The sequence below is a fragment of the Urocitellus parryii genome, chromosome 5 (genome assembly GCF_045843805.1).
Source record: "Urocitellus parryii isolate mUroPar1 chromosome 5, mUroPar1.hap1, whole genome shotgun sequence".
In the NCBI taxonomy this organism is placed as follows: domain Eukaryota; kingdom Metazoa; phylum Chordata; class Mammalia; order Rodentia; family Sciuridae; genus Urocitellus; species Urocitellus parryii.
Window position 1 is genome coordinate 158210206 of NC_135535.1, and position 24400 is coordinate 158234605.

Genomic DNA, 24400 nt, shown 5'->3' on the forward strand with positions numbered 1-24400 from the left:
TTTGGGGCTTTGTTCTGAGCTCTTCTCAGGAGCCGTGGCTCCAGTTTTGAGAGGCTCCAGTTGGCTTGACTTATCTCCCCTTTGGCCTGGTACCCGGAGAAAGGACAGAGTTCATATTATCTCAACAACCTGCCCCAGTTCCTAGGACTCTCCCTTCCCGGGCAGCTCCCAACACTCAGGCCCGGGTGCGAATCTGGTCCCCAAGGCTTTCTTCCTTCTGCCCCACTCTGCTCCAGCCCCACAGCCAGGGCTGCGGGACTTTCTGCTCTGAGCAGTGACTTGGCAGACTCTGGGGACCTGGGGGTGGCGGTGCTGGGACGGCTGGGCAGTGTGGTTTAGATGCAATCTGTGACCTGTCCCTCGGCCTGTCAGCCGAGCCCTGAGGCTTCTGTTGGAACCAGAAGGCCTGAGGTGGCTGGTTTTCCTGAGGATATCTCTGCCCTCCACCTTTCTGCTGGGTGAAATAAGAAGGCCTACTGTGTGCATAGTGAATACAAACAAATGAATGAAAATGTGCCAGTCACGCCCAGGGGACCCAACGACAGGTCAGATGTGCTTTTATCCTACAGGAGCTCAGTCTAGAGAGAAAAACATCCACAGGCCCCACCCCCCCAACATCTACTGGACTGGGGTACCTGTTTGCCTATGCACATTTGTGTGTGTGCATGTGTGTGCTGTTTGTGTGTATATGTGTCTATGCATATATGTTGTATGAGAGTGTGTGTGTGTGTGTGTGTGTGTGTGTGTGTATGTGTGTGTGAATGTGTGGGTTTGTGTGTACGATTGCTCCTATCTTAGTCCTGGCCATGAGGGGCACATTATCCTGGAATGCATCCATAGGATGGCAGGGGCATCAGTTGGGGCATCTGAGATGGGATATGGAAGGAAGGGAACTGTGTCCAAAGATGGAGCGCTACCCCGCACTACACACTGCACCTAGACAGCAGGTGCCCAGCTCACCAGCTCCTCAAACACCTCTCTACAGGAGGATGGAGCCATCTCGTGGGTGAAGAACTTGGAGGTCAGAGAGTTTGTTTACTTTCCCCAGACCAGACAGTTGGTGAACTGTGAGCCAAATTGAGCCCAGCTCTGTTGGACCGTGAAGGTCAGGTCTGCTTCTCAAGGCCAGTCTTGGGCTTTCTCTGCCCCTCGGCCACGTCTTATGCTGGAGAAGGCCTGAGCTGAGGTCAGATCTTCTCAGGTCCATTCCCTCATCCATTAAAACAGGGATAAGGGCTGGGGTGGTGACTCAGTGGTAGAGTGCTTGCCTTGCAGGCACGAGGCACTGGGTTTGATTCTCAGCACCACATAAAAATCAATAAATAAAATCACGGTCCATCAACAACCAAAAAATATATTAAAAAAACAAAAACAAAAACCAAGGATAATAGCCATGCATGGTGGCCCACGCCTGTCATCCCAGCAGTTTGGGAGGCTGAGGCAGGAGGATCATGAGTTCAAAGCCAGCTTCAGCAACTTGGCTAGGCCCTAAGCAACTGAGTGAGACCCTATCTCTAATAAAATATAAAAAAGGGCTGGGGATGTGGCTCAGTGATTAAGTGTCCCTGGGTTCAATCCCTGGTACCAAAAAAACAAAAAACAAAAACAAAAAACAGGGATAATAAAATATTTAGCTCTTTACGTGGGCCAGGGAAGCCTGAGCCCTAGGTGCTGGAAGTCTGGTAAGACCCAAGGCTGTGTGCCCCCCACCCCTGAGCTCAGGGCTTGCACTATCTTCGTCCTGGGCTCTGATTGGGGGTAAGACAGGTAGTGACAGGTGAGGAAGGAGGATTTCCCCAGAGTGCAGGAGAGAGAGGGAGGAAGTGACTCAACAAACACAACAAAGCCCAGACTCCTGGAGAGGAAGCCGTGGTGAGAGGGAACGCACGTGGGTGACCGCGGGGGCTGGAGAGCTTAGCGCCAGCCTGGGCCCAGGGGTCATGCAGGTGGGCCCAGCGGCGCGGCAGGTGGAGTCAGGGTCCTGGGCACCTCAGCGTTTGGAGCCACCGAGTGAGGGAGGAGGGTTCCTTCCCTCCCCAAATTCCTGCTTCTCTTTCGCCTCTAGGGTTTGGGGGGGCGTCTTTCCTCGGGAGTCCAGTGCTTAGGAGAAAACCACGATTGAGCCGACGGTGTGCTCTTTATGTGTTCATCCTGAGAAACCTAGAGAGGCTGAAGCACAGAGAGGGCAAGCACCCGGCTCAGGTCGCACAGCACAGCAAGGCTGATTCTGGAGCCCAGAGGTTCGTCTCGGTTCCGCCGAGGCTCGGCCTGCCTTTAAAAAGCCGAGAGGGGCGACGGAAGCCCGGGTCCGCCGGTCTGCCGGGGGAACTGTGGTTTTCGAGGGGGTGTGGCGCCCATAGCATTTGCTTTTCTCCCAGAGCCAGGGAGGCTGTAGGTCGGGGTGGCGTATCTTCCAGAAGGAATCGAGCTGAACAGGAGGGAAGAGGAACTGGCTTCCCGGGCAGACTCCCCCGCCCCAAACTTTTCCTCCCGCCGAGGGTGGGCGGGCGGGCGGGCGGAGGGAGGAAGCAGGCCAGGGAAGGTGGGGCCGCGGTTCCGCGCCCGCCCGGGACTCGCGCCTCGGGGCTGCCCATCGCGACCTGCTCGGGTGAGTGTGTCTTTAAATCGGAGCCCCCCGCCCCTCCGCGGAGGGGCGCGGGCTCCCGCCGGCCGGGCGGCTGCGGGGCGGTGATTGGCGGCCGGCGGGGTCCGCCCCTCGGCGTGGGGGACGCGGGCGCGGGGAGCCGCGCGGCGCGCTGGCTGCGCTCTCCGCCGGCCGTCGGACTCGGCTCTCCCGTGTCGCCTGCTCGGCCCGGCGCCGCCTGCCCTCGGGAGCCTCCGGGGCCCGCGGATGGGCCGGGGAAGTCGGGGGCCGCGAGCCGGAGCCCGCGCCGGGCGCGCCCCGCCGCTGCCTGCCCCGGCGCCCCCAGTCCGGGTGCAGCGAGCCGGCCGCAGGAGCGCGGATGCCCCCTGGAGCCGCGGGCTGGCAGGTAGCGACGCAGCTGGCCGGGGGTGGCGACGGGAGGGCGGCCCCGGGTCCCCGGTGCCCCAGCCCAGCCCGGGGCTGCTCGGACCCCCCATGCCGGAGAGGAGGGTCCTGGGCCCCCACCCAGCCCCGCGGGATGGATGCCTCCCAGGCCGACGGGGGCTGGTGGTGACCCGGTCGTTTTGTACGTCTGGTCACTGGGCCAGTCCCCTGTCCTGAGATTTCCCTCGGATTGGAGTCGCAGTAGGCTGGCGACATCTCCGCTTTTCATGGCTGGGCCTGCGAGCTGGGCGACCTGAGATGTGGAAGGGAGAGAAGCCCCTCATGCCCCGAGATGGGGTCCCCGATTCATCTTTAGGGGCCTTGAGGTCCACACACAGGGGAAGAGTCCGCAGGCTGCTGTGGGCACAGGCTTTGATTCTTGGCTCCGTCTGGCCCGCTTCCTCTGAGGGCCTGAGTCTCCTAGGAGGGTCCATTTTCAACTTCAGAGAGTTTTCCTGAAGTGGCAGTGACCTTTCAGAAGGAGCCTGGTGGAGGGCTTCTTAAAGTGGCCACCATGGTGGTGCCCCTTCAGTGGCCAGCATGGTTGTCTTGGGGGAGTCAGAGACAGAGGAAATGCCTCCTGGCCTCTGAAAGCTGGGCATCTCTGCTCTCCCAACCAGAGGTCCAGGTACCATCTCCTGGGCTCTCTGCAGAACAACCGGAACCCCGTGACCCAGCACCTGTTAGGTGCCAGGCTCTGGGCTATGCTGGGGAGGCTGTAGGTGGTGGGAGGGTCTGGGTAGTCTAGTCACCGTACACAGAGGGTTCTCTGACACAGTTCCTGTCCTGGACCAGTAACAGTGGAAATGCCCAGAAGCCCCACACTGGTAATGGCTCTGGGAGTGATTTCAGGCTGCAGGGTCACTAGGGTGATGGCTGTCCTCATGCAGCCAATGCAGATGTGCCTTGGAGTTCCCAGGACAGACTCCCCTCCTGATTACCTACTGGTGATCAGGCCTCTTGCCTGGACAGGGAGCAGTGGGAGGGTCTGGGAGATCCTTCTGTCTGTTTATGCCCCACCCTCCCTCATTCCCAGATTTTGTTTTGGGGTCTAGAAACCCATTTGGTTTCTCTGGTCAGGCTGGGCACAGGACTCTCACAGCTGCCCTGGGGCTCCTGAGGTTTGGGGTTAGAGCCAGCCCTGGGAGAGGTTCAGAGGTACATGGGAGGAAGCCCTCACTTCCTTTCTGAAAAGCCTCCTTTGCTGGGGGCTGGGGAGATTGGGAGGCTGGGAGGCTCTGGGCCAGACTGGGTTTCCGGTGAGTGCAGACAGGCTCCGGGTCACGGTGTGTCTGTGGTGATCTCCTTCCTTGGTGTTGGCATGGTGGAGGATGGGGGCTGGGGCAACTCTGCCCTCCCTCTTGTGAGGTTCTGCTGTCTCTAGGGTTCTGCACCCCCCCATCATCCCTGGCAGGTATCTGCTTTTCTGGAACACTCTGCCGAGGTGGTAGTGTGTGTGCCCAGCCTCGGGTGCTGTTCTGGGAACGGGGATTGCTGAGCTCACCCTACGCCTTTGGCCAGCACTGTGGTAACTTAGTGGACATACCCACCCACCTCCAACAGGTGGCATACACAGACCTGGGTCTCCCAGGCACAGGTGGGGACCCCTGTGTGGGCATGGGACGTGTGTGCATGCCCAGGTTCAGAAACAGGAAGTGGACACGTGTACAGGAGAACAGGCCAGGACGACTGTGGGATGAGCAAGTGACCCAGGGACACAGACGCTGCCTGTCCGTCTTTGCGGGGATTTGAACCTACCTGTATGGGAAGCAGACAAGTAGGTGGGCCTAGCAGAGCACGTGGATGTGAGCTGACATTTGCAGATACAGGACCCAGGGGCACATACACGGGGCTTGAGTACCTTGGCTGATGTAGAGTCAGCTGTGGGCCTTCAGGGGTGGCACTTGACAGCGCAGACCAAGGTCTGACGGTGGCGCTCTGTGGTGTGGTTTCCTTTCTAAATTCCCACTTTGGGGTTTGAGGACCCTAAAAGCTTCGTTTCCTATTTTACTGTGATCCACAGTTGACCTCCCACTCCCTAAAGGCAGGGTCTGTGCCAGGGGCACCTGCAGCACCTCCTTGAACCTTTATTTATTTATTAAAAATATTTTTAGTTGCAGATGGACAGAATGCCTTTATTTTATTTATTTGTTTTTAGTTGTTGATAGACCTTTATTTATTTCTATGTGGTGCTGAGGCTCGAACCCAGTGCCTCACGCGGGCTAGGCAAGCACTGTACCACCGAGCCACACCCCAGCCCTGAACCATTATTTATTTATTTTTTTAGTACCAGGTATCGGACCCAGGGGCACTCAACTCTGGAGCCACATCCCCAGCCCTCTTTATGTTCTATTTGGAGACAGGGTCTCACTAAGTTACGTAGGGTCTTGCTAAGTTGTGAGGCTGGCTCTGAACTTGAGGTCCTCCTGCTTCGGCCTCCGGAGTTGCTAGGATTCCAGGATGTACCACTGCGCCAGCCTCCTTGAGCCTTTGGTTCCCGTCTTCCCTGGGCCTCTGGGAGCTTCCTGAGTGTGGCTGCCTGGCCTGGGTGAGCGGCTTCAACGGTTCTTTGCTCCCCCAGGATAAGGAGGAACCTGACTGTGGGGTTCTCCTCCTGAAACCCAGCTTGCAGGTCAGTGATGAGGGCCACTGCCTGCCCCCACCCCGCATGGGCTCCTCCCCCAACCCTGGGCGAGGACAGATCCCTACCCCTGGCTGGTCTAACCTCTAGACTGTCTCCTTGGTCTAACCTGGCAGCTGAGTGTCTTCGTCCACCCTGGGCGCTCGCTGGGTTTGAGATTAACTCCGTGTGTGACCTTCGGCAAGTCACTGAAGGCCTTAGTTGTCTGTCTTTACAGGGGGACCAGTAACGCCCCAGGGGTGGGGGGATGTTGGAGGGTGGAAAGCCCGCGGCGCCCAGTCATCACGGGGTGGGCTGTTGAATGCAGCCTCCCCTGGGCTTCCTCGGTAGCCAGATGCATGGCCCAGGGGACTTGGCCCAGGCCTGGGGTAGGCTGGCAGCTGTGTGGACTTCTCATTTGAAAGCTGGTGTGCTTTGTCCTTTCTCTGGGCCCACCAGCCCCTCCTTGGCCCAGGGGGACCTCCACATAGGGTCAGGAAATGGCAGGCCGGGTGTGGGGAAGCTTGGGCCTGCCGCCTGCTGGGCCTCCGGGAGAGGAGCCAGTGGTGCGCTAAGAATAGCCCCAAATCATGCCTCTGAGCTCCCAGCAGGCAGCTGTGCCTCTCCTGTGCCTCTCCTGCCTCTCCCTGTCCAGGCCAGGGGCTTCAGACTGGCCTTCTAGGCCTCCTAAAGCTGGGCACTTGGCACACGGCACAGGGGTGGGCCTGGGAGCTGCAGACAGCCTGGGAGAGGGCTGTTTCCCTCCCTAGGCCTGTGGCTGTGGGGATGTAGTCCAAGGAAGCACTCGGAACTTGTGACAGCTGCGTCCCCTCACCATCTTCTACCTCTGAGAGACCTGTAGTGACCTAAGAGCATTGGCTGACCACCAGGGTCTGGAGTCCTTCACCTTCCCTCACTAGCTGTGTGGCCCTGGGTGGCAAACAACCTCTCTGTGCCTGATGAGAATTCCCTTAGAGGAATGTGGCAAGGGTGAAAGGAGGTAGTGTGCAGAGAGGTCTGGGTTACTGTGGCGCAGGGTGTGCTCATTAGACGTTAGGTGTGACAGTGGGTGCTGTGGTTATTGGTAGTATTTGGGTGGTACTGGGAGTTGAACTCAGGGCCTGACGCACGCATGCTTGGCAAGAGCTCTACTACTGAGCGACATCCCCAGCCCTAGGTGCTGCCGTTATTGGCATGAGGAATGTTTTCTCAGCAGAGGAGAGACCTGTGACACCCAAGGGACAAGGACTGCTTGTGTGGTGCCGTGTGAGGGAAGGGGACTGGATGGCATCTAGATTTGGGGTACCTGACCCTGCGTTCAGTATGAGGTGCAGGGGACCCAGCTCCTCACAGAGGTGAGCTCCCCGCATGCCAACCTTATGTCACACCCTGCTGCTGCCCTGTGTGCTGGTGTCCCTGCTGCCTATGCCTGTGTTGGCCTCGGGGAAGGGACCTGCGTGCCAAGGGTGATGTCTCATGGAGGCTTGGAACGGGGGCCTGCAGTTTGCACGTGGACTGGCCGTAACTTGAAGTTCCAGGACCTGTGCGTGCAGTGAACCCAGATGCCTTGTCAGAGTGCCCCGGCCCAGGCTGGGCACCCCCCGGAGCTGAGCTGTAGCCGTTCCTATACCAGTTGTAGGAAATCCATGAACGGCCTGGGCTTGCCCGCTCTGCCCCCACGAGCTCTCTGCAGGGAGGTCCCCCCTCACCTTTGCAGACTCCTGGGACTTTGGGAACAGGGGGTGTTACTGCAGAAGTTCCTGGACTCCTGGGAACTGGGCTTTCAGGAGGAGGGAGGAGGGAGGAGAGAGGTGCATTGCTGGGAGGGCTGTGGGAGGGCTTTGGGTCCCCCTGGAAATGGCCTTGAGGCCAAGAGGCTGCAAGGCCGGGGCCCTGCTGGGGGAGAGGGGTTGGTGTCCTCAGGTAACCTGGGATCCTGCCAGCCTCTGCATCCTGCTGAGCCGCAGGCCCTGTCCACCTGAAGGCTGTGTGTCCCGCTGCCTTGTCCCAGAGTGGAGGACCCTTGAGCATTCTGGAAGATGGTGTTTGGAAAACATGGAGGGAAACTTATCTTCCCCCTTTTCTTTTCCTGGAACTGGAGAACCTTGTGAAGGAAGTAACTCCTCTCCTGCTGTCCCAAAGAGTTAATGGATATATCCTGATGGCCACCCTGTGGTGACGTCACCCTTTATCCTAGGACCCCAGAGGTCGGTATTGACCCCACCCTGGGTGGCCTTCCATCGGAGCCCCAGGACTCTGATTGGCAGGCCTGGGAGACCCTGAGGGGGGTGGTATCCGTGTCTTTGTGGGGCTCCCTCCCCACCCTCATGGCAGAGTCTGCTGCAGGAGCTCATGGACTTTGGAGTCCCTACAGGTGGGGGCTGGTGAATGTGTGGCTAGGGGTCTGTTGGTGTGTCCACTGTCCCCCCAGCCAGCAGTCAGCTGCAGGGGCTTCCTCTTCCTGTCTCTGTGAAGTGACACAGGAATTAGGTCCCAGGAGAGAGCGATTTATTAGGAGTCTTGGGACTGACCTGTGCAAGGGCAAAAGAGTACCGTGCTGCATGCCCTCTGAAGCCTGGAGAACACTTGCATTGCCAGTCCCTTACTGGTGGTGCCGCCGGCCTCCTGGAGAGTCCTGCCTGGCCTGTGGACGGCGGAGGGCTGGCCTGTCTGGGGCTTTTGGAGGAAGGGACCTGGCTGTGCTGAGATTTTTTTTGTTTGTTTTTAAAACACTGTTTTTTTTGGTACCGGGGGTTGAACCCAGGGGCACTTAATCACTGAGCCACATCCTCAGACCTGTTTTATATTTTATTTTGAGACAGGGTCTCGCTGAGTTGCATAGGACCTTGCTAAGTGGCTGAGGCTGGCTTTGAACTCTCGAGCCTCCCGCCTCAGCCTCCAGGGCTGCTGGGGTTACAGGCATGCACCACCCACCATGTTAGATTTTTATGCTCCCTCCCCAGCCAGTCAGGGCCAGACTCTGAACCGACATCGTCATGCATATTCTCTGACAGCATATTCTCTGACATTTCATGGTGTATAAGCGAAACCCATTTCCTGCCACTCCTGACATTGCTTGTTTTCATGGTTTTTCCAAATGTAATGATTCAAAGTAGTGTCTCTTAGTACCGTTGTATGAACGGAGTCCAGGAGATAGGAATCCTGTGTTGTGACGTTCCAGGGCAGTCCCCTGCTCACCCAGGGTGGGGTCGTCTTGTAACTTAGGGTCTCACCTTGGGCTCAGGGACCTTATAGGAGGAGGTGGAAGAGGGAGAAAGCTCCCTGGGAGAAAAGACCCCCCCCAGCCCACCAGTCTGCTTTCTGTCTTTATAGGTTTGCACAGTTTCCACGTTTTATATAAATGCAGCGTGTGTGTGTGTGTGTGTGTGTGTGTGTGTATTTTTGTGGATCCCCTTTTAAACGGGGGGACCCTAACTCATTGATTTACATTATTTGTATTGGAATATAAGTTAAATATGTAGAAGACTAGTGTAGATGCCTTAGACTCACAGTTTTTGTGTAACTGTAATACCCGAGGGGGCTGGGAGCGAGCTCAGCGTTAGAACGCTTGCCTAGCATACAGGGGCCTGGGGCCCACCCCCCCACCTTGCAAAAACCAGCAAAATCAAAACATGATGAAATACTGGAAAGTCAGCCGACCTCCAGTGAACAGTGCTGGTGTCATTGGAGGGACCGTGCCTGAGCTGACTGGCCGTGTTGGGCTGGTATCAGAGGACCCGACCTCTGGGCCTCTCCTGCCCTGGGCCTCTCCTGCCCCTGGGCCTCTCCTGCCCTGGGCCTCTCCTTCCCTTGGGCCTCTCCTGCCCCTGGCCTCTCCTGCCCCTGGCCTCTCCTGCCCCTGCCTCTGCTTCCTGTGCCCACTGCACAGGAGTGTTGACCCTGTTGGGCTGACTGGGTGACCTGGGGTCATTGGATCTCATGGTTGAGCCCAGGCTGCCCGTGAGGAGTCCCCGGTGTCTGTCTAACGGGCTTCACTGGGTACCTGGAAGCCGTGTGGCTGGTTTGCAGATACGGGCAGCATAGTGGCACTGTTGAAATCCGGGAAGTTCTTAAACCCACTTCTGTGGGAGTCAGGAGTTTGGCCCAGAGGTGGACCCTGCCCAGTTCTCAACACGAACGCGGCCCTGACGGCTGGGAGGCTGCCCTTTGAATTGGCCACATCCGGGCTCCTTGGGGATGAGGTGGCCCGATTCCCTCCCCACCCGCTCTTTTCTGATTTGAACCACCACCTTTCTCTGTGCTGGGCGCGATGGTGTCATGTGACCTTCATGGAGAAGGAGCTGGACGGTAAACACAGGAGCAGTCTCGGCCCTCATCGCACAGCAGTGCAGGTGCGTGAGGTGGCCATGGTGGTGGCCAAGGAATGTCTCATTACCTTTTGTTTTTGGAAACTCATACAAGGTACAGTGAAGCATTTTTATTTTATTTTCCTCTTATTGGTACCGGGGATCGAATTCAGGGGTGCTTAACCACTGAGCCACATCCCCAGCCCTTTTTCATATTTTATTTAGAGACAGGGTCTTGCTAAGTTTCTTACGGCCTTGCTAAGTTGCTGAGGCTGGCCTCAAACTTGAGATCCTTCAGTCTCAGCCTCCCAAGCTGCTGGGATTATAGATATGCGCCACTGTGGCTGGCTCTTATGTGGCTCTTTTCACTTAGCTTAGCGTTTTCAAGGTCCAGCCATAGGGTAGTAGCATGTACCAGGACCTGGCTCCTTTTGGTGGACCTTAACCGCCCGTTGTGTGGATAGATCCCAGTTTGTTCATTTTTTGATCAGTTGCTGGATATTGGCGTATTTCTACTTTTTGGCTGTTCGAAGTAGGCGTTTGGCTGCTATGGCATCACATGGTAGTATTGGGGTGCTTATTATTATTATTATTTTTGTGGTGCTGGGGATTGAACCCAGGGCCTTGTGCATGCGAGCGCTCTACCAACTGAGCTACATCCCCAGCCCAACTCGACTGGGGGCTTATTTTCTTTTTCTTATTTTTTTTAACATTTCTTTATTTTTTAGGTGTAGATGGACACAACACAATGCCTTTATTTTTTATGTGGTGCTGAGGATCGGACCCGGGTCCTGCCCATGCTAGGCAAGCGATCTACCGCTGAGCCACAATCCCAGCCCTGGGTGCTTATTTTCAGTGCTCTAGGACATCTCAGGGTGAATTTGCTGGGTCCTATGTTCTGTGTTTTACTTTTTGAGTTTGATGTTCTGAGATTAGATGGTGGTGAGGGTGCATGACTCTGTGAACATACTAAAGCCCGTTGGGTTGTGTGTTTAAAGGTGAGTTTTATGATATGTGAATCACAGCTCACTTTAAAAAGACCAGATGCTCCTCTAAGCAGACATCCCTGGCGTCTGGGTTGAGTCATGCTCTCACCTCTAGAAACCCAGAGTTCTGTGTCACCCTTTGGGGATCCTGGGGACTCCCAGGCTGGGTGGGGACCCTGAGCCCATAGGCCGTGTTTGGGGAGACAGGTGGGAGCCGTAGGCTGGGCTGGGTCATGGCTGCCTGCCCCCTCCCGGCCCATCCGGCCTTCCTGGCTCTAAACGAGGTGCTCCCCCTGAACTCAGTTCTGTGTCTGGGAAGGGGCCTGTGAGCCCACAGCCTGGCCGTGGCCTGGGCTCCGTGGGCGGTGAGGCCTGCAGAGTGTCCGCCCTCCTCTCTGGGCCCACTGTCCCCTCTCTATTTGGCGTTGATTTCCAGAGCGACCCCCGCGAACCTCAAGCCGGGTTCCTGTTTCTCTGCGGGGACCGCAGGGCCTGCCGCTTCCTTCTGTGATTGCAGCCGGGTAGAGACCGCAGCCTTCCGTCTGTCTGTCCAGCCCTGCCCACACTTCCTCCTCCCTCCGCCTGTCCCGCCAGGGCTAATGGCGCCCGCTGCCCCTGGCGGCTCCGTTTCTTGACTGCAGCACTGAGGGGTCAGGAGGTCCCCTTGGTCTCACCTCCCAGTGGACCTAGCACGAGCCCCTTCCCCTTCCGGGGCCCAGGTGCTGACCCCAGCACCCAGCGCCACCTGTATTTATTGCACTAGGTGCTGAACAGTTCTGGGGGCTTCTGTCCTTGTCCCCGCCACCTCTTCTCACCAGCGGCTGGGGTGATCTTGTTCGAGCCACAGGGTCAGACCAGGGCACTTCTCTGTCCCAGGCCGCCCGGTGGCTCCCTGTTTATTTGCTGTGTCAGCCATTGTCCTCCAGAACAGCCCCACCCAACAGACAGACTCAGTGCGCCAGGAGCACCCCAGGACCTGGCCTCGACTGGCCCTTTCACCTGGGACGCCCCATAGCTGGCCACGTCGCTTTCTTCAGACCTTTGCTCAAACGCGAGACCTCCCTGGGAACCGAGAGACCCCAAGACCCCCACCTTTCCCGTGTGTGTCTATATTTGGTACCAGGGATTGGACCTAGGGGTTCCTGTTTCACATTTTATTTAGAGACAGGGCCTCCCTGAGCTGCTGCGGGTCCTCGGCCCCGTCACAGGTGTGCACTGCACGCCTGGCCGGCCTTTTAGTTAGGAAAGGTGCAGAAGGAGCCTGAGGAGTGGGTGGAGGGTGACGGGGAGGGTGCAGACCTTTATACATCTGTGACTCGTGACAGTAAGGACAGATTATTTTTTTAATTCAAAAAATCTGGTCAACAACAACAGCAAAACCAAAAAAAGGGAAGAAATCCCATATCTAGGCCGAAGGAGCTTCAGATGTGAGCCCTGGTCCTTCTGATTCCCAGCCCTGTTCGTAGCCGCCACCTGACCTGCGCCAGGGCCTTGCCACATGCAGCCTCCCAGAGTCACCTCGCTGCCATCCTCAGAGAAGGAGAGTGGGGTTTTTAGCTATTTCTATTTTATTTTGTTAACTGAGGTATAATTTCAGGTTGTAAATCAGGTCGAAGCTTGATGAACGGTTACAGGTGTGTCTCTGAAACCCTCATCCAGGTCACGTTGTAGAGCATTTCCGGTAGCACAGAGGCTCCCTGGTGCCCCTTCCCAGTCTGTTCCCCAATTGTTCCCCCATAAGTGTCCTCTCCGACCTCCTTCTGAGGACCTCACCTGCTTGTCCTTGGGTTTGGTATAAATGGGTAATTCACATGAGTTGTTTTAACCTGGCTTCTTTCACCCCCGTGTCTGCTCCCCACCCGTGCCTCTGCATGTGTCAGCAGTCTCTTCCTTTTCTTTGCTGTGTAGTGCTCCCTTGCCACACGTACCACTCCAGCACCCCTTTATTAAACTGCCTGGGTTCAATCCCTGGTACCAAAAAAAAAAAAGTTTTAGATTTGAAGCCTTTGAAGTATTCAGATTTTAGATTAGAAACATTTGCATACACCTTGGGGATGGGAATCAGATCTAAGCCTGACATTCACTTGTGTTCATATATACATCGTGCACAGAGCCCAAAGTATTTTTATGCACCCACATTTTGACTTCAGCCCGTCACAGGAGATCTGTTGTGGAATTTTCCACTTGGGGCTCAAAAAGTTTTAGATTTGAGCTGGGTGTGGTAGTGCACGCCTGTAATCACGGCCACTTGGGAGGCTGAGACAGGAAGATCTCAAGTTCAAGACCAGCCTCAGAAACGTACAAAGCCTTAAGCAGCTTAATGAGATTCGGTCTCAAAATTTAGGGAAATTCAGGTGGTCCAGCTGGAGCCCGAGGGCCTCACAGGGCCATGTTTCGAGGTCCCATCGCTGTCCGAGTGCCCAGTGAGCAGCAGTTCCCTCTTCCTCCTCTTCCTCACCTGCACCTGTCCCTACTTCTGTCCCAGAGACGGTGTCCAGCCGCAGTTTGCCTTCCTGGTGGATGCCGGGTGGCTGCGGGGTGCTGTGTTGGTTGGGCCTGGTGCTGGGCGACGGCCTGGCGTCTTTGGCCTGGGGCAGCGTGTGTGCACCTGTGTGGGTCCGAGCGGGGCTGCTCTCTGTGTCCCTGGTGGGCGCAGGTGCAGGTGGCTGCCTTGGACCCGGGCATGCCTTGGCTGGTGGCCGCTTGGTCCAGGACCACCTCCTCACGAAGCCCCCAAGGCAGCTCTGGATCTCCAGCCGCCCCAGCCCCTGTCCCATGGTGCCCTTAGCCTCGCCACCTCTGTCCCGCCTCAGCCCTGGACTCTCCAAGGGTGGACACAGGCATAGCATGGCATCACGAAAAGTCCTAAAATGACATCTTAGTTTTTTATTATGTATAAAACGTAAAATTCACACTGAATCTGTGCGTCCAGCATATTTATTTACATTAGCGTGCCAGCCATCACCATGGCGACACCTCCAGAACTTCTTCATCTTTCCAAACTGAAATTCCAGACCCGTCAGAGCTGGCCGGCCTTCCTCCTCCCGCAGCTGCCCTCCTGATTCATTCCGGGTGCAGCGACCACTCTGGGGGCCTGTCTCACTGTCCCCACTCACCTTTTTTCTACTCTTGGGTCTGACTTACTGGAACACTGGGCAGCATGTCCCCCAGACCCTCCCCTGTTACAGCACGTGTCAGAATTTCCTTCCTTTTGAGGGATGTAATTGTTCTTCTGACATCTCACATTTCAGGATTGAGAGAGGGGGTCGGCTTGATGGTGGGAGGGGAATAAATAAGATTTCCTGATGTTTACTAAGTACTGGCCCTTTCCCTACATTGTCTCCTGTAATCCTCGCCATGTCCCTAGGATGTAGAAGTCAACATTACCCTCAGTTTACAGATAAAGGAACCAGGCTCAGAGATGTTCATAACTTGGCCAAGGTCACACAGCAGGTCAGTGGTGAGCCAGACTTGGATGCCAGGTCTGCCTGCCTGCAGGGCCTTGGCTCTGTGTTCCTGACCCCAGCACAGGATTGGCTGGCCTTTCCCTGAGCCTCGGGCTCGGAGTCATCTCCTGGGATCCTGCTTATCACGTCTCCTCAGCAGAGTGTGGAGCTGATGGGAGCTGAGGCAGTAGCAGAGGCCCATCTTCCTGGGTCAGGTGCCCTGCCCGGGCAGCTTCTGTGGAGAGCCCCAGCGCCAGCCTCCTGGGCTGGCTGGGTCGGGATCTGCAGGGGTCTGGGCCTCTGCACAGGGCTGGCAGGGCAGCTGGGCCCAGGGTGGGCGAGGCAGGATGCCACTCTGGGCAGGACTTTCCCTGGACAGAGCGTCAGGGTTGCGGGGAGAGGTAACAGGAAGAGGGAGAGACTTGGGACGTTTGCTTCCCTTCCGGAGCCTGCGCTGCCCCCGCTGCTCTGTCGGGGCCCCACCTGGCAGGCTGCCGTCTCAGGGCCGGGCTTGTTTTGCCTGGTGGGTGGGGGGGCCTGGCATCTGGGCTCACCTGAATTTTCCTGGTGCCATGATTTCTTTGCCACGTGGTCTTGGCCTCCTCTCTCAGCCTCCCTGAGGGTCAGCTGGGCCGCTACATGGCCCTCCGAACCTGGCTGTGCTCTGGGATGGGGCCGCCCAGCCTGCGTGGCAGGAGGATGCTCAAGCACAGAAAGGCCCAGCATTGCCGTCGGGGGTCGCAGAGCTTCTGGCGCTGCAGCCCAGGTTGGAACCGGGCAGCCTGGCGCTCGGTGCCTGGCCTCGTGATTGACAGCCGACACAGACTTCTCTTTTTACAGAGAAAGCAAGTTTCCGTGGGCCTGGTGGGTTCCGTGGGCCTGGTGGGGTCCGTGGGCCTGGTGGGGGTCGGGGGCCTGGTGGGGGTCGGGTGAGGCCTCGAGCCCTGGGCCCCAGAGGAATCTCCCGGCAGCTTTCTACCTGCTGCCTCCTCTACGCCATCCTGGTTGACACTGGCCGTGGTCATGACCGCCTCTTTGCCGTAGCCAGGGTGGCACGTCACCCCCTGCAGAGCAGCCCTAACCTCCTGTGTGGTCTCCCAGGCGCTCAGGTTCGGCCCAGCCTACCCCTTCCTCACGTCTGGCCTCACAGATCCCTTCTTGCATCCGAGGCGCCTCTGCACAGTGTGCAGCATTTCTCTCCACGCTGTTCCCTGTGGGCAGAATGCTGTTCCTCTCTCTTCCTGTCTGCCAAGCGTTGCTCATCCTTCCTGGCCCTGCATGGTTGCCTCTGATCCCAGGAAGCCCTCTCCGCATTCCTGGTGGCAGGTCAGCCTCTCCCTCCCTGTGCAGCTCCATGTAGTGGGGAGGCTGCAGCCGCTGTCTGGTGCAGCTGGGGGCTCAGTTCCCTCCTCTGTGGATTGGGGAGAAACGGTGGCGGAGGAGGAAGCCTGGGTCCCCTCTCCCTGGCTGCCTGGAGCCTCCAGGCCAGAGCCTGGGGGAGCGCGGTCCCCTCAGGGTTAAGTCCCTCCAGTGCCAGGGACGGAAGCGCAGAGGACAGAGTGTGAAATGAAGTCACTTCCCTGCCCGGGGGTCTGCCGTGTGCCTGGCCTTCCGCAGCAGATCCTGTTTCCTCCTTGGCCTCTGTGCCCGCTCAGTCCTGGCTCCCAGGACCCTGCAGGTCACCAGCAGGTGGGGGCTCCGGGTGGAATGTGCCTGTCATTCATCCGGCAAGGCCGCTTCCTGTCTGCATAAGCCAACCACTTTCCTGCCTCAGGTCCAGGGGCAGTTGGTGGGGCTGGTGGGCGTGGCTTGAGGGAGGCTACCTGAGGTCAAGTGCAAGGGCCAGCCTGCTCCTTTCACTCCAGGCACCAAGGCCCAGAAGGGGGTGACACTTTCCAGGGGTGACCAGGGCCCAGCTCTCTGGCCACACTCCAATTATGTGGAGGGCTCTGTGTGCTAGGGCTGTCCTGGGGTCACCTGTGGGGACAAGTCGGGTGGAAGGTGAGAAAGTGGCCTGACCTCCCTGGGCTCCGTTTCTTTCCGGGACGTGGGACTATCTGCAGGTGACAGAGAACTGACCTGGCCAGGCTGGGCCAGCACGGCCTCCTTTGGTCCTCACTGTCCTGCAGGAAACCAGGCTCAGAAAGGCCAAGGCCAGGCCTCTGGGGCAGGGCCGCGCTGGTGACCTGTCCTCTGCCCTCTGCCTGGAACGTTCTGGTTTTCCCACGGAGGGAGGTTTCGCGTTCCGCCCCTGGAAACCTGGGAGCGTCCTCCCGGTGGGGCCGTGTCTCTGGCTGTGAGGTGGGTGCTGGCCGCGGTGGGTGGTGAGTTCAGTAAACACGGGTGTAGCTCAGGGGTGGAGCGCTTCCCTTGCACGGGCGGCCGGTTCTGTCCCCAGCCCCACAACAGAACAGAGGTCAGGGAAATGAGGACATCGTCCTGATCTGCCTGCTCAGAGCTGACCCGTGCCCCACGGTGCCCTGGGAGTCGTCCTTCCAGACGTTTCCCACTGTCTGTGCTCACTTGTACCCAAGACACCTCCCCCACCCTTTCTAATGGGACAAAACCCTAAAATGCTTTGGTGGTTTGTTTTTTTTTTTTTTGAGTACAGGATTGAACTCAGAGTACTCGACCACTGAGCCACGTCCCAGACCTATTTTATATTTTATTAGAGACAGGGTCTCACTGAGTTGCTTAGCGCCCCGCTAAGGTTGGCTTTGAACCTGTGATCCTCCTGCCTCCGCCTCCTGAGCTGCTGGGATTTCAGGCCTGCGCCACCTCTCTTGACATTTTTTTTAAATGAAACTAAATATACATACATGAAATGTGCTGGTAAATAAACTGTGGGCTTGTTTTTTTGAAACTTTGAATTGAGGTTCCAGGGGCTGGGGACATAGTGCAGTTGGTGTAGGTTGCCTTGCATGCACGTGGCCCTGGGTTCAATTCCCAGCATCACACACACACACACACACAAAGAAATTGAAGTTCCACATCTATAGGAAGGTACACACTGCACAGGTGTGCAGCTTGGTGACTGTGCAAAGTATACATGGCTGGTGTGGGGGGCTCGCCCCTCAGAAGAGTCCCATCAGTGCCCAGGTCCTGGCGCCAGTGTCCCCTCCTTCCTGCTGCACACCTGACTGCTTCCCCGACTCGGCATCACAGGTGAGCTTTGCCTGCCTGTGTCTGAGTTCTGGGTAGATGGACTCCTGGCCGTCTTTGGTTCTAGGTTCTGTCAGGGACCTGCGTCTGCGGCTCCATCAGATGGCTACGTCGTGACGCCTGCAGTGTGTCCATAAAAGATGTTTCCAGTGTTTGACTAAATACAAACCAGACTGTACTGGACATAGGTGTGGCCATATCTTTGGTGATCTCCTGTGAGTAGATTGATTGAGGTCTGGCGTGGTGGTGCACACCTGCCATCCCAGCTACTCCGGAGGCTGAGGCAGGAGGATCACAAGTGGTTCTTTTCCTTCAGAACTGGGGGTGAAATAAATCCTTTGGCACTCTACCACTGAGCTACATCCTCAGCCCTTTTTGTTTTGAGATAGGATCTTGCTAAATTGCTGAGGCTGACCTCCAACTTGTGATCCTCGTACCTCAGCCTCCAGCGTCCCTTGGATTATAGGCATGTACCAAGCCTCATTAGAGGATTGCAAGTTTGAGGCCAGCCTGAGCAATTTCAAGAGGTCCTATTTCAAATTAAAATAAAAAAGGGCTGCGGATATAGCTCAGTGTTAGAGCACCCCTGGGTTCCATCGCCGGTACCATCCCCACCAAATAAATCAATTGAAAAATGACTAGGTCAGAGTGTCATACAGTCTTTTTTTTAATATTTAATTTTTTTAGTTTTTTTTTAGGTAGACACACAATATCTTTATTTTATTTTTATGTGGTGCTGAGACTCGAACCCAGTGCCTCGTGCATGCTAGGCAAGCACGCTGCCACTTGAGCCACATCTCCAGCCCCAGTGTCATACAATCTTAACGTAGTTTAGAATCACCACCAGATTGGCCTCCAGAGAGCTGTGCGGGTTGATGCCCCACTGGATGTTTTGGAGAGCCCTGCCCAACGCCAGGCAGACACTGGGCATTTCTGCCTTGGTTTACCTCTAATATGATGATAGGAGACACGTGGCATCTCCCTGCAGTTGACAAACTGCATGTGACAAATTGTTTTCACATTCGTTGTCATTATTTCTTCTCTCTCTCCCTCTTTTTTTTTTTCCATTTAGATTTTAAAAATTGTGTGTTGATTTGTGGTTCTGGGGATCGAACCCGGCTCTCAAGCCTGCTGGGCACACTCCACTCCTGGAGCTCACCCCACCCTGTCTTTATTTGGTTGGTTGGTTGGTTTTTCTGATCCATTTTACTGTGAAGATGCACAGTCGGCCTCCGTGTCCAAGGTTCCACGTTCATGGAGTCACACAGCCACGGTAAAACAGTTAGGAAAACTGGATCTAGACAGGATTCAAGGTCTGGGCTTGAGCCCAGGGCCCCGTGCACGCCAGGCAAGACTCTGCCACTTTGTGAGGGTCCCACCATCCGTGTCCTGGGGCTCATTCCCTAGAGAGTCCAAGGGACAGCTGCACTCTTTCCCATTCACTTGAGAAAACTATTGAATATGGTACATACTATAAATATGTTAAAATATGTTTGTGTAGTTTGTTTTTGTGAGATTTCTGTATTGGTCACAGTCTCAGCCTTTTTCTTTTTTTTTAAGGGTGCTGAGGACTGAGCCCTGGACCTCCCACATGGTGGGCAAGTGCTTTCTCACTGAGCTCAACCACCCGGACCAGGACCAGGACCAGGACCCTTTTTTTACATAGTCCGTCTTTTGATATTTAAGTTCCAGCATTTTCAGTAGAAAGCTTTTTTCTGGCTTGAGATTATACAAATATTTACTCACATTCTCTTCCTTCAGTTCCCTGGTTTCCATTATAATAGATCATCTTTCATTTTTCTATGTTTTCTTTGGGAACAAATGCCAGACCAGGGCAGCCCGAGGTCAAGAGCACGCGTTCAGGGCTGGGGATGTAGCTCAGAGGTAGAGTAGCCAGCACACGGGAGCTTCTGGGATGGAGCCGCAGCACGGGCGAAGGTTAAAACTGAATACACAGGAGGACACTGACTTCTAAGGTCATTTTATTATTTATTTATCTACTTAGGGTACCAGAGATTGACCTCAGGGGCACTCGGCCACTGAGCACATCCCCAGCCCTATTCTGTATTTTGTTTAGAGATAGGGTCTTCCTGAGTTGCTTAGTGTCTGGCCTTTGCTGAGGCTGGTTTTGAACTCTTGATCCTCCTGCCTCAGCCTCCTGAGCCGCTGGGATCATAGGCATACACCATTGCCCCTGGCTTATAAAGTCATTTTAAAAATAGTAATTCTAGAAGGCAGGTGGCACCACTCAGTGATAGAGCCCTGCCCTGCACGTGAAAGGCCCTGGCTTTGATCCCCGGTGTGGCAGAACACACTAAAGCTAAACACATAGGTTGACATAAAACATTTTTCTAAAAATAACTGTTTTCCTGGACAGTAAGAGGAGGGTGAAGAGTGGCCTTGTTTCACACCTTTGCAAGTCCTTCTAATGTCTGCCCAACACCAGCTGGGTGCTCACATCTGCTCTGCATTGGGTGGTCAGGATGTTGTGATGTGCTATTTTTTTTAATTAAAATTTTTTTTGTAGTTGTAGATGGGCAGAATGCCTTTATTTTTATGTGGTGCTAAGGATTGAACCCAGTGCCTCACACATGCTAAGCAAATGCCATAATTTCATTCTTTAAGCTACCAGGAAATGCCATAATTTCATTCTTCTTTCTGGCTGAGTAATATTCCATTGTGTATATGTACACTTTTCTTTATCCATTCATCTGTTGACGGTAACCTAGGTGGGTTCCGTAGCTTAGCTATTGTGAATTGAGCTGCTGTAGACATGGATGTGGCTGCGTCACTGTAGTCTGCTGATTTTAAGTTGAACTGTCTCCTTTAGATGGTTTTCTAACTCAGGACATCCGTTGTCGGGAATACACCGGCTCACGGGGTTTTGCAGATTTTCCGAATGTGGACACACGCCATGCCGCCGTTTCCAGCAGTTGCACCACTAATCACTGCTAGCACCGGCACCCTTGTCACTGAGAACCCCTGTCCTGGGGTGCCGTCACACTCGCAGCGGCTGCCCAGCTTTTCCAGAATTCTGACTTCCCACGGAAAGCTCTCACCCGGTCCCCGGCAGCAGGCGCCCTTGGCTGTGGACCTTGAGGGGCAGGCTCACTGCGGCCCTTTGGAGAAGGCATCTCAAGGGGAGCGGGGGAGCAGGGGAGCAGGGGAGCGGCGCCCAGTGGTGCTTCCCCCCGGCCTGGCACCCTCGGTCACCCCAGAGTGCTCTCCTGCACCACCCGGTCCATCGCCCGGAGTCCCAAACAGACGTGGGCCGGGGCTGAGGTTCGTGACACACATCATTTTTACTGCCCCGCAAGGTCACCCTCGCATGACGTTTTCCACGGCAAGTGCACCGTCACCGGTCCTGCTGGGGCCTTGCCGTGTGTCCAGCAGGGTCTCTCACGGAGACTCTCGTGCCACCGAGTGGGATCCCACTGGGAAGGTGGTGTCCTGGCCTCCTGCACCCCTGGCGGGAGGGTGCTGGGGACCCCTGGGGTGCGCGGATCCGGAGTTAGACCATGCTTGGCCCCGGCCGGTGCCTGTCCTCTCCGGGCCCTGTGCACATCGCCTGCTGCCACTGTTGTCCTCCACTCTGACAAACCCCGGGGAGCACCATGTGGAGAGTGGAGAGAGCCGTTTAGGGTTAAGAACTCATCATCTGGGCCGGGCGCGGGCCACACTTCTGTAATCCAGGGGCTGCGGAGGCTGAGGCAGGAGGATCGTGAGCTCAGAGCTCTTGGCGAGGCCCTCAGTAACTCCGTGAGCCTGTGTCTAATAAAATGTGAAGCAGGTTGGGGGTGTGGCTGGAGGTTGAGTGGCCCTGGGTTTGATCCCTGGTGCCAGAAAACAGCCACCACCCATCCCTTGTGGTCTGAAACCCTGTTCAGAGCGCCATGGTCAGTCTGCAGTAGTGGGCCAGGGGCAGGGGACCTTGGAGGTGCCTTTTTTGGGCCCCTCTGAGAGGGCGTGACTTGGTGGAAGAGACCGGAGGGTCCGAGCCAGGCGACCTCTTCCCACGTGGGATCTGCTCTTGGGAGACTCCAGAGCTGCTCCCCTGTCTCTAGCGCTCACAGCCTCTGGCCTGTGTTGTCCTCGTTGACCTTCCCACCTCCCCGCGGTGTGGGCTTGGGTCAGCCTCCCCATCCAGCGTTTTCTACAAGGTGGTCCCCGCACAGTTGCCATTGGTCAGAAGGTGCTGCCGTCTAGGCCCTGGGCTGCATAGTTCCACCCAGGAACTATGGTGTGGTCTCATTCATTTTCAGAACACATACATCTATAAGGTGGATCTGTTTTTCATCTGTTCTTTAACCTTCCCAGTTTGGGTTGGGTATGGTGGTACGTGACTGTAATCTCAGCGACTTGGGAGGCTGAAGCAGGAGGATCGCAAGTTGGAGGCCAGCCTCAGATACTTGGTGAGACCCAGTCTCAAACTAAAAATCAAAAGGACTGGAAGGTAGCTCCGGGGAGCGTGCCTTTGGGGCAGTCCCCAGTGCCAAAGAGGGAACAACAGAAACGGCTTCCAGGTTTTTTTAATTCAAGTGGCTACATTGTGCCAAGCGCTGGCCCGGCTACAGGATGCCATTGAAGACCAGCTTCAGCCTTAACCTGGAGAGCCTTGGGGACACCCATGGCCGGAGCCAGGAGGGGAGGCTGGGAGTGGGCTGGGTGGAGAGGAGGGGCAAGGAGGAAGGGCCAGGCGGGAAGATGTGGTTCATCTGCCACCTGGCAGCAAAAGTAACCGCGCATCTGTTCCATTCTGGAAGAAGACTGGCCAGGCTGGCCCCGCGGAGAGGCTGCCCAGCTTGTTGTTTGTGGACATTCCAGAGATCTTCAAGGCAAAGGGCTGCCTTACACAGACACTTCCACTTGTGGCCCAGATACACTTCTGCTTTATTATTCGAAAACATTTTTTTTTTGGGTCGGAGGGGATGTGGCTCAAGTGGTAGCGCGCTCGCCTGGCATGCGTGCGGCCCGGGTTCGATCCTCAGCACCACATACAGACAAAGATGCTGTGTCCGCCAAATACTGAAAAATAAATAAAAAAAAAAAAAAAAAAAAAAAAAAAAAAAAGAAAACATTTTTTATTTTTACTTCTGCTACTGGGGATTGAGCCCCGGAATATTCTACCACTGAGCTACATCCCCAGCCCTTTTTATTTTTTTGAGACAGAGTCTCACCAAGTTGTTGAGGCTGGCCTACAGTTTGTGATCCTCCTGCCTCAGCCTCCAGGGTTGTTGGGATTCCAGGTGTGCATCCCTGAGCCCAGCATTATTTTTAATTATTTGCAAAGGTCTGTTGATGTTGCCAGGAGCAGTAAGAGGTTCACTCCAACTCTGTGCTAGGGTTTTGTACGGGGTGGGAATAGGGGACCCACAGGCTCAGAACGGGGCCGCCCTGTGTGGAGGAAGCTGTAGCCCTTCGTGCTGAACCTGTGTCCTCTGCTTGGTGAGCTTCTCCTTGGAGCAGGAGAGCCTGGTCCTGCGGGGTCTTCCTGGACCCTGGAGGCCGCACCTATTGAAGTGCAGGGGACCATGAGGTCCCTGCAGGTAGGGGACGCCTGGCCCTGACCCCTCCGTTGTGACTGTGGGTTGACTTCTGGACCTCGTTCTCCTCCTCTGTAGAATGGGAGGAACAGGACAGAGGAGTGTCTCAGCAGTTGTCTCCGGTGGCTCCAAGACGCCCAAGGGTGTCAGGAACCTGCACTGGGGGTGGGGGGAGAGACCCGGGGCAGTGAGGACCCCTGCCGCAGGGTGACTTCCTCTAGTGTGCTCTGGAGCTGAGGCAGATGTTTCCTGCAGCTGGCCACTCAGCCCTCCCCACTGTCCCAGAGATAGGCCTATTTTTAGCTCCATTGTTACCCACCCTGTTCATCTGGACGTCAGGGGCGTGTGGGGGGCTGTCCGCCTTCTGCCAGCCCCTGTTCTAGGCCTCACGGTGTCTGTCTGTCAAGCTGGGGAGGCTCCCAGGGAGAGGTGGGGCTGAGGGCTGATGCAGTGGGAGAGCCCCGGGCGTGAACTCTCCGAGCCTCGGTTTTCCCACCTGCTAAATGGGGAAACAGCTGGTCTCCTGCCTTCTCAGGGTTGTTCTGGAGACAGGTGACTGAGATTAGTTCAGTAAGGACACTTGGAGTGGCAGCCTCTGGAGTGGGGGAGCGAGGTGGGCACTTACTGAACACAGGCTGCAGGTCCTCAGTGGGTTCCAGGGTAAGTTCCCGTCGGCCCCGAGGACCCAGACCTGGTGGCTGCCGGGAGAGAGTTGGTGGGACGCTCTCCAGCACCTTCCCCGGGAATGGGTCCCCAGGTCCCAGCTGCCTGCCTGGGGACCGAAGCTCAGGAGAGGGCCCCTTCCCCAGAACTGGCTGCATGCTCCCCGGGGGTCCGTCCTGGGCGAGTCCCACCAGGTGGCACCTGCGTGCTCCCCGGGGGGTCCCACCTCGCCTGCTCCCTGGGGGTCCCACCTCGCCTGCTCCATCCTGGGCGAGTCCCACCAGGTGGCACCTGCATACTCCCCAGGGCCTCCCTTGGCTTCGGAGGGTCCCTGCAGGGAGGACAGGCTCTGACCTAGGTGGGGAGACCCTGGGGGCCTTTCTCTGCCTTGTGGAGTGGTCGGGGCCATGTCTGTGTCTAGCGTGGAGCAAATGTTCTGCTCCGTGGAACTTTCTAGATCTCTGGGGCATCCTGGGTAGAGCCCCTGTGCCACACCTAGAAGTGAATGGTGCTCTTCTCTGCTCTGTGGCCTCCTCACAGTTGACTTCCTGGATCCTGGGGACTCTCCGCCCGCGTGTGGCCCGCAGCCCTCAGCACGGCCTGTCCACTGGCAGGGAAACTCGATGTTCTGCATGAGGGGAAAGG

General features: G+C 56.4%; 1 protein-coding gene across 4 annotated transcripts in view; it reads left to right on the top strand.

Moving 5' to 3' along the window:
• The first annotated feature begins 2591 nt into the window (after window positions 1–2591).
• Pald1 (phosphatase domain containing paladin 1) overlaps window positions 2592–24400 on the top strand; it is a 62320-nt gene continuing 40511 nt past the window's right edge. For 2 of the 4 annotated variants that reach the window (XM_026405826.2, XM_077798367.1), the window contains exon 1: window positions 2913–2990. The gene's annotated coding sequence lies outside the window, so the exon portion shown is untranslated. Of the gene's footprint in view, window positions 2609–2912; window positions 2991–6940; window positions 7004–24400 lie in introns of those variants that run through there. The other 2 variants (XM_026405827.2, XM_077798366.1) reach the window with 2 other exon arrangements.